The sequence below is a fragment of the Branchiostoma floridae genome, chromosome 4, assembly GCF_000003815.2.
Source record: "Branchiostoma floridae strain S238N-H82 chromosome 4, Bfl_VNyyK, whole genome shotgun sequence".
NCBI classification, from domain to species: domain Eukaryota; kingdom Metazoa; phylum Chordata; class Leptocardii; order Amphioxiformes; family Branchiostomatidae; genus Branchiostoma; species Branchiostoma floridae.
In genome coordinates this window covers 16878974-16887419 of record NC_049982.1, presented here as the reverse complement: position 1 = coordinate 16887419, position 8446 = coordinate 16878974, and positions in this window count along the sequence as shown.

Below are 8446 nucleotides of genomic sequence, written 5' to 3'. Positions count from 1 at the left end.
AGAGACAAACGGTGGCTTTATAGCCCGCAGTGTCGGTGACTCGCGTATTCATGAGTTGTCTCGTGCTCCTATTGGTCAGCTTTGGGCTCACTTTTGTTTACATTGTTGTACCAGCTAGACATGGCTAATTATTTCAGCATGTGGTGATGAGAAACTTCAGAGCAACGTACCGCTTCAAGAAAATCTACTTTTATACAGCTTGCAGAGAAAAATGTGTTTTAAGATATTAAAATGTCTTGACGCTACCATGGCCTCATGTTTGTTATGTATTGAAGGAATATTGTTTATTGGGAAACCATATATTAAAGAAAGTTCCCAAGTGCCATGTATGGTTTGTTTTCTTTCCCAACGACAATTTCTTCATGTCTCATTTGTCATTTATGTCCACCTCCTGGGCTACCCCACCCGGTAAGCCCCTCCCCCTCAGACGCATCCCGATGTCCCACCGCCGGGTTTGTTGTGCTTCAGGCGACAGTGTCCCGCCGTGCAGCCGATAGCTCACCCGCCCTAAAACAAAGGCCTCATCGGCGGCGATTACTTGCCAAACGGTGTGAACAGCCGCGCGTTTATCACCTATTGACGCGCCCAATGAGCCGGTAGCTGTGGGCGGGTCACGGCCAGGGGTACGGGGGTGAGGTGCCAGTCTGCTGGCGCCAGTGGTCGGTACATCCATCACTTGTCTTTGAATACATCGATTTCCTCATCCACAGGGGGTCAAACAACAAGACAAATTTGTAAACTTCGCCTATTTATGTCTCGTTATATCATAGATGTATATATTCGTTCCTATTCACTGCCGTATTCGCTAGATGTTGTTTGGTCCTATCAGTGTACGGAAATTTGTACGAAAAGATACGTACACTGTAAGCGAACACATTTCAGTGTTCAGTCAAAGATCGAAAGTTTTTTTTTACAGTAAAACAATTCGTCGTAATGATGATATTGTCCGACAACACTGTTCCCGATCGGTTCTGCCCAGGGAGCCCACATGACAATGGCGTTTGTTTTGGTTTGGGCGCCAACGGGGCTGGCATGTCTACTGTTTTATGTCACTTGCGCGTTTTTGTTCAAAGTTCAAGTTGTTTTTACGGTGCCTTGATTTTGAGGTATAAACTTGTGTCGGCAGGTTTATACGATCTGATACCGATGACCAATATATACGTACACATCACTCTATTTTCTCGGGTCTTCTAAGTTTTTTTTGTACTGTTCCCCGGCCGTCTTGAAGAAATTGCAAAATAGAAATTATGATGATCGACAAAACACAACAGTGCAAAATAGGAAGTCCGACAAAACCGCATGTAACACGTATAAAAACAGCCGGAGCCAAATCTCTGCGTGCATGTACTTATTGACGAGACCACAGAATACTGTTCAATAAAATTTTGAATGAAAAACTTTTTCACTGGGTGAGGGTCGTTAAGTTATCAATGTATCTCACTCTCGCGTATTACTATTACTCGTAAGAAATGCTAAGAGGTAGAAGTTACATATAAATCAAGCTCATTACTTATAACTTCATAAACATGGCTTTGTACTTGTACAGAAGCGACAAAGTCCGCTCTCGCTAGCCCCGCCGGCGCCACAAGAAAAACAACCATTGTCACCTGGTGGTGTGAACCGCAGAACAATTTATTGACAAGCGTTCATAAACAATAGGTGTAATTATGACATATTGTTCGACTATGTGAATCTCACAATTAGGATGCCAGGAGATCTGATTCACAGGAAATTGATGAGTCTTTTTGTGAGCAGTTTGGAACCTTTTGTTTTCAATGTGGAAAACAATTACTAACCAGTTCGCAGACCCAGGACAAGTCAAGACACGCCATAGAGGAGCCACGATGGACTTTTCTACGTCTACACAAGGAGGTTATAGGAAAGTGTAATTCCCTTTATCAAAGTTTATAGAATGTCCTTTATCTACACAAAACACCCTTTTATGATAAAACATCATTGATCAACACAAACCCAATTTATATAATATGATAGACGTCTTCATTTTTCAGAAAATTATCATCTGACTAAACTTTAACCAGAGGCAAGGAGCTTTTAGAGGTTAGGCTTCCGATAGTTTTGACGTCTTGTAGGCGTTTTTCTCGGTATTTCCATTTTGTCGGGTTTTCATTTTGTCCGCCAGCCAAATCTAGCTGAAACATTTTCCATAGAATTCGATGCCGGGAATCTAATGGGATTTCATGATTGCTTCAAATAGATTTATCTATAGATATAACCAACCGCATCAAAGATGCCATAAACCTCTTGAATGATGTGAGAAATGAGGATTTTACCGATTTTATCTCGCTGTACTGCCACTCGAGATGGCCTTTGACCACACTTGGAGGTCCTTCAGCCGGGGGCTAATTGGGATTATGTATTATGTCAATTGACAACAGCGTGGGAGATTAGCTCGTCTTTGTAAATATGAAGCAGCCTGGAGAGCGATCAAAGGTCTCCCGGGCGATGGTACGGGGCAAAAATCCAGCAAATCTCTGGAGAAAGCCGCGTGGTACATGCACTCCGGTGTGAAGTATTGACATTAACATGTCAACGCGTGGGAAAGAGGAGGAAAGGGCGAGAGTCAGGCGAGTTTTATGGCTCCGCAAAAAGGAACTAACGTTAAAAATTTACAAATCATATTGCGTTTTCTTAATGAATGGTTATTTCAATTCTAGGTCTTAGAAAGAAACGACCAGTTATATGATTACAGGTTAAGAGAGATTCTCAAAAAAATATGTAGTAGTATAAGTACAAATGTAGTATTATAAACTGCTCGATGATCAGACAGTAGACATGCCAGTCCCGCTGGCGCCCAAACCAAAACAAACGCCATTGTCATGTGGGCTCCCTGGGCAGAACCGATCGGGAACAGTGTTGTCGGACAATGTCGTCATTACGACGTATTGTTTTACTGTGAAAAACTCGCAGCTTCTCGGGGGAGGTGTTGTCATGGGGCGGAAGAGCTGGAAAAGACACCCAGCGTCATCAGAGGGCAGACGTCGCTAGCCCCGCTGGCGCCTGAAGAAAAACAAGTTCATTGTCATTCATGACTCCCGCGGAGATCTAAATACTGGTATCAAGTCAGCTCCTTTCGCACCTACATAAAGAAACAATATAGCCATTACAGATATACGCCTGATACAGAAAATGAGGAGGAGGCCTAGTTATGGAATACTAAAAAATTAGTATCCGGCAGTAAATTATGTGGTAATATTGTAACGCATTTAATGTTAGTTCTGGTAAGTAACCCAGGAAAACGATGGAAACCAGTATGCCATACTACTATTACTAGTATATAGAATTCAAGGAGGTTGGCCCTATTCAACCTCCTTGTAGAATACCATAAAAAAATAATCTATTATGGCCAGAGACGTTGATAAGATAAATCAATTGATCAATATCCCAAATACTGTAAATCAAGCGCGTGTACGTCGGCACTGTATGTCTTTGCTTATGCTACTGCTGGGGTGCAATTTACAAACCGGGGCCAAGCCGGGCTTCCAAGTTTTAGGAAACGAAAAATAAATATGCATGCCTAGAAATATACACAACTCATGTCCAATACTTTTTACGCTTTATCTATTTTGATTTCTTTTGTATCATATTTTTCGTTCCCGAAATCTGTCCGGTCTGGCCCCGGTTTGAAAATGTGAGGTAGGTATTATTGGGCCGTCTACAGGGAACATGGTGCTAGGTCCGTTGGCGCCCGAACAAAAACAACGTCATTGTCATTCATGGCTCCCACCGAGCTCAGCACATTTCACACGACATCAGCAGAAACAATACAATCATGATGGCTTAGCACGTCATTGTCAAAACAAAGTGCGAGTGATACCTGTTTGGTCAAAGCCTTGGTCAAAGCAACAAGGACGTTATATAACTATTGTATAACGTCCTTGGTCAAAGCCGTACTCTCCATCACGTCTTTACAAAGTGGATCCCAGTGCACACATCTGAAGTAGTAAAACGTAGTAATACTGCCCTTCAAATCTTTGAACAAATAGACAAGCTTTGTCTTATCAGATGTACAAAGTCTTTCCTGTTTTAATTCTTTTATTGAGAGCAACGCTCGTTTAGTTCCCATTTGTAAAAGACTTGAAGTTCCGTCAACAGTGTATTAAAACAAGGAGCTTATCCTCCATGGTGTAATCAAGTTTAGTGATGCCATTGAGTTTTCTTTTCTGCCAAACGTAGCTTCTACCCTCATGGCGCATTGGTTTATTTCCAACTCTACAAACACTCAAACACGAGTATTTCCGTCCAAAACCAACACTCTCCCGCCCGCCACACAAACAGATCGCTGCTTGCTGCACAATAGAGAAGTCCAACAACTCTGTTTACTGACTTCTCACCACCTCCAATGGGACAACAATAGTGAACAAGGTGTGAAGAACGGGAGGATTCCCCAATTAGACATGATTATTGGGTCCTTTTACCTGGAGGTGATATTTGTCCACTGGCGACAGCAGTCTTGCACTTGCGCTTCATTGACTATTGAGATGTAAACAGAACTAATTAGTGTACATACAGCATATGTCAGGGTTGAAGCAAGGACGTTGATAAAGAGACTGTAGAATGAAAATAACATTTTTAGGAGTGTTGACACTAAGGAGAGTAACATGTCTTCCAACTTCTACACGTGGAAAATTTACTACATGTACTATTTAAAGGTCTAGTCAGCACCTTGGACAGGCATTAGTCGCAAATGCCTGCAGTACTTTCTTTTCTCGACTGGCTCGAAATGGACACGGGCGTCACTACAACGAATTTGTGTCTCACTTGTAAGCGTTTTTTCGTGTTTCTTCGTCGCATTGATTTCATTGATCTATATCATTGAGCCGTTTTCATTACTTCGAGCCATTGCTTCGCCCAAGGAGCTTTCATAAAAAAGCTACTAGTAACACTCTTGTTACATTTATCAGCTCTAGCTCAAGATCACTTGTTCTTCACCCGTTGTATGGCAAAGATATGCACTCATTCATTTGTTTATTCATCATTAGTTTGTTCGTTAACGATTTAAGCTTAACAATCACAGTTTCATTCTGCAGTGTAGTATTTGACGGGATAATCGGGCGATTCTCACGGTCAGTGCAGCTTCCCCGCCAAGTCCATTCGTGAGTCGAAAGCCATGATGTCAGTGAGACTTGTCTCTAAACAAGAACATTGTCATTGCTTGGAGCAAGGAGCTTTTTCTTGCTTGGAGGATCGTACGTTTTTTTGTCAAAATCCAAATTTTACCTTACTTATTGCAACGAAGTTAGTCTTCAGGCTCAGCTGAGACAAAGCATGGCGGTTACTGGGTTAAGACATGTACTAGTACTACATGTAGTATTATTCTATATGTCATCAAAGCTCAGACGTCGCTAGCCCCGCTGGCGCCGGAATCAAAACAAGTTCATTGTCATTTATGACTCCCACAGAGATTGGTAAACTGGTAACAATTCAGCCTGTTTCACGGAGGATCGAGTGAAAATACAATTATCACAGATCGTTATATCGTCAGCAGGTCCGATGACACCGTCCAACAGTAGAAACAAGATAGGAAGTCTTGATACCACCCTGGAACTAGTCTTGGGCTACAACTTGTAAAGGCGACAGACAGGAAAGTGCGAGGCGACAGGAAGTATCAGAAAAAAGTAGCTTGTTATCTGTTTTGATGTTAGTAACAGAAACGAGTATCTTTCACGAAAAAGGCAACTCTATACTTATCTCAAATTTGGTGATACATAATAACACATCAGATCAAGGAGTTGACGAAAGCTCCTTGATCAGATACAGACCAGTGATTCTTTAACCTCCTTGTACAGACTGATATACTTCCAACTTTACAAACATGTTCAAACATGTAATTCCGTGCAGAGTAAACACTCCCAAGCAAGTTAACTCGTCTTTTTCTACAAGTTTACAACATCTAATCACACACCACACTGGTTTACTGCCAACTCTACAAACACTCCAAGACGAGTATTTCCGTCTAAAACCAACACTCTCCCGCCCGCCACACAAACAGATCGCTGCCTGCTACACAATAGAGAAGTCCAACAACTCTGTTTACTGACTTCTCACCACCTCCAACGGGACAACAATAGTGAACAAGGTGTGAAGATTGCCTAATTATACACAATTGTTGGGTCTTTTTACCTGGAGGTGATATTTGTCCACTGGCGACAGCAGTCTTGCACTTGTCAATCGACTAATTATTAGACCGTTTGTTCGTCGCATACCGATCTGGACCTAAAATAGCGCAAATGAATCACATGTGTGAGTTTGTTAAGTTGGAAGTATATCAGTCTGATCAACCTCCTTGGTCTGATGTGTGACTAGAGTTTCTGTTACTAAAATCAAAACAGATAACAAGCTACTTTTTTCTGATACTTCCTGTCGCCTCGCACTTTCCTGTCGCCTTTACAAGTTTTAGCCCAAGACTAGTTCCAGGGTGGTATTAAAACTTCCTATCTTGTTTCTACTGTTGGACGGTGTCATCGGACCTGCTGACGATATAACGATCTGTGATAATTGTATTTTCACTCGATCCTCCGTGAAACAGGCTGAATTGTTACCAGTTTACCAATCTCTGTGGGAGTCATAAATGACAATGAACTTGTTTTGATTCCGGCGCCAGCGGGGCTAGCGACGTCTGAGCTTTGATGACATATAGAATGATTTAGCTAATCTCCAAGCAGATCCTATGGTAGCATAAGATAGTATCAAAAGCTGGCAGAGGACTGAAGCCGGCTTAGGAGTGTGTTTCGCTACCGGGGCAAATGGACACCTTTTGGCTGACTACAGTCTTTGGCCAGTTTGGTACTATCTTATGCCATTGTAGGATCTGCTTGGAGATTATAATTTAGCTTATTGCAAACTATTGCTGGTACATGCAATATGTAAGTGGACGGACAAATAGTGTAGAACAATACAACATGTGTCTACTCTAGTCTAAAAGCTACCTCTAAATCTTCGTTAACCAAGGGCATAATATAGCTTCATGTATTTGGTCTAGTTTTGTATAGTATGGGTATGAAGAATAACTTCTTTACACTTACAAGTACACTTTTCCTGGTTTAAAATTAAGCAAGGAGATTTTACAAAGATGGAAAAGCTCATGGTTTAAGAAAGGACGTCCTTGGTTTAAGTCTCAAATTCTGAAAGAGTAACCTTGTTCTGGCATCATGGCTTTCGGTGCGCAAACGTCCATCCACTGAGGGGAGCTGTCACTCAAATTCTTAAAGGAATGAAAATGTATAAGCAACATAATAAATACATGGCAAGTAGCAAGAAGGAAGACGAACAGACATTTACAAATGTATGCTAAGAAAAAAGAGAACTCAAAGAAATCCCTCAACATTGCCACTCGCGTACCTGTAGTGCCTGTAGGACACCTACCGAGAAATGAGAGCGTTGCAGTCATTTACAAATAAGACCTGTCCAAGGTACTGACTACATCTTCCGTCCTTGTGTCAAAATTGTAAGATATACTAGTAGTAGCTTTAGTTTCGTGTTGACATTCTTGGGGATAGTGTATTTCTTTTTGAAGTTTCCTTTAATCAACCTCCTTCAACCAAGGAAGTTAAAATGATACTTCATTGCTTCAACCCTGACATATGCTATATGTAACGTTACGCTAATTAGTTCTGTTAACATCTCAATAGTCAATGAAGCGCAAGTGCAAGACTGCTGTCGCCAGTGGACAAATATCACCTCCAGGTAAAAAGCCCCAATAATCATGTCTAATTGGGGAATCCTCCCGTTCTTCACACCTTGTTAACCATTGTTGTCCCATTGGAGGTGGTGAGAAGTCAGTAAACAAAAAGTTTTGGACTCCTCTGTTGTGTAGCGGGCAGCGATCTGTTTGTGTAGCGGGCGGGAGAGTGTTGGTATTGCTTGAAGCAATTTGAGCGGCCGAAAGTCCTTTCCACGTCAAACTCCCTTTCCCAGAATTAGAGAACCTTAATAATATACAGTTTGCTAAGAAATTTTTGCTCCAGGCGCGCGCCAGCGAGGTAAGCGACGTCTTCTGTGATGACGGGAACATCTTATTTCTAAAAATACTTTCTTCACGGTAAAACAATACGTCGTAAATAAAACAATACGTCGTAATGATGCCATTGTTCGACAAACAACGTTTCCGATCGGTTCTGACCAGGGAGTCTACATGACAATAGCGTTTGTTTTGGTTTGGGCGCCAGTGCATTGGCAAGACCGACACATGGTCGCAAATGAGTGCCTTTTTAGACTAACCAAGGAAGTTCAATTTTTCTGATCAAGGAGGTTATATAGAATATGCATTCTCTAACGTTACATAGCCTCCTTGGTATGATCAAGGATTCTTTGGTCTGATAGGCCGCAAATTTTTTTATGTACATTGATTTTGATACATGGTAAACCAACGTGTATCTGTATCTTATATAGCTGGTATAACCTACTCTCCAAGCAGAGGTTTAGGCTC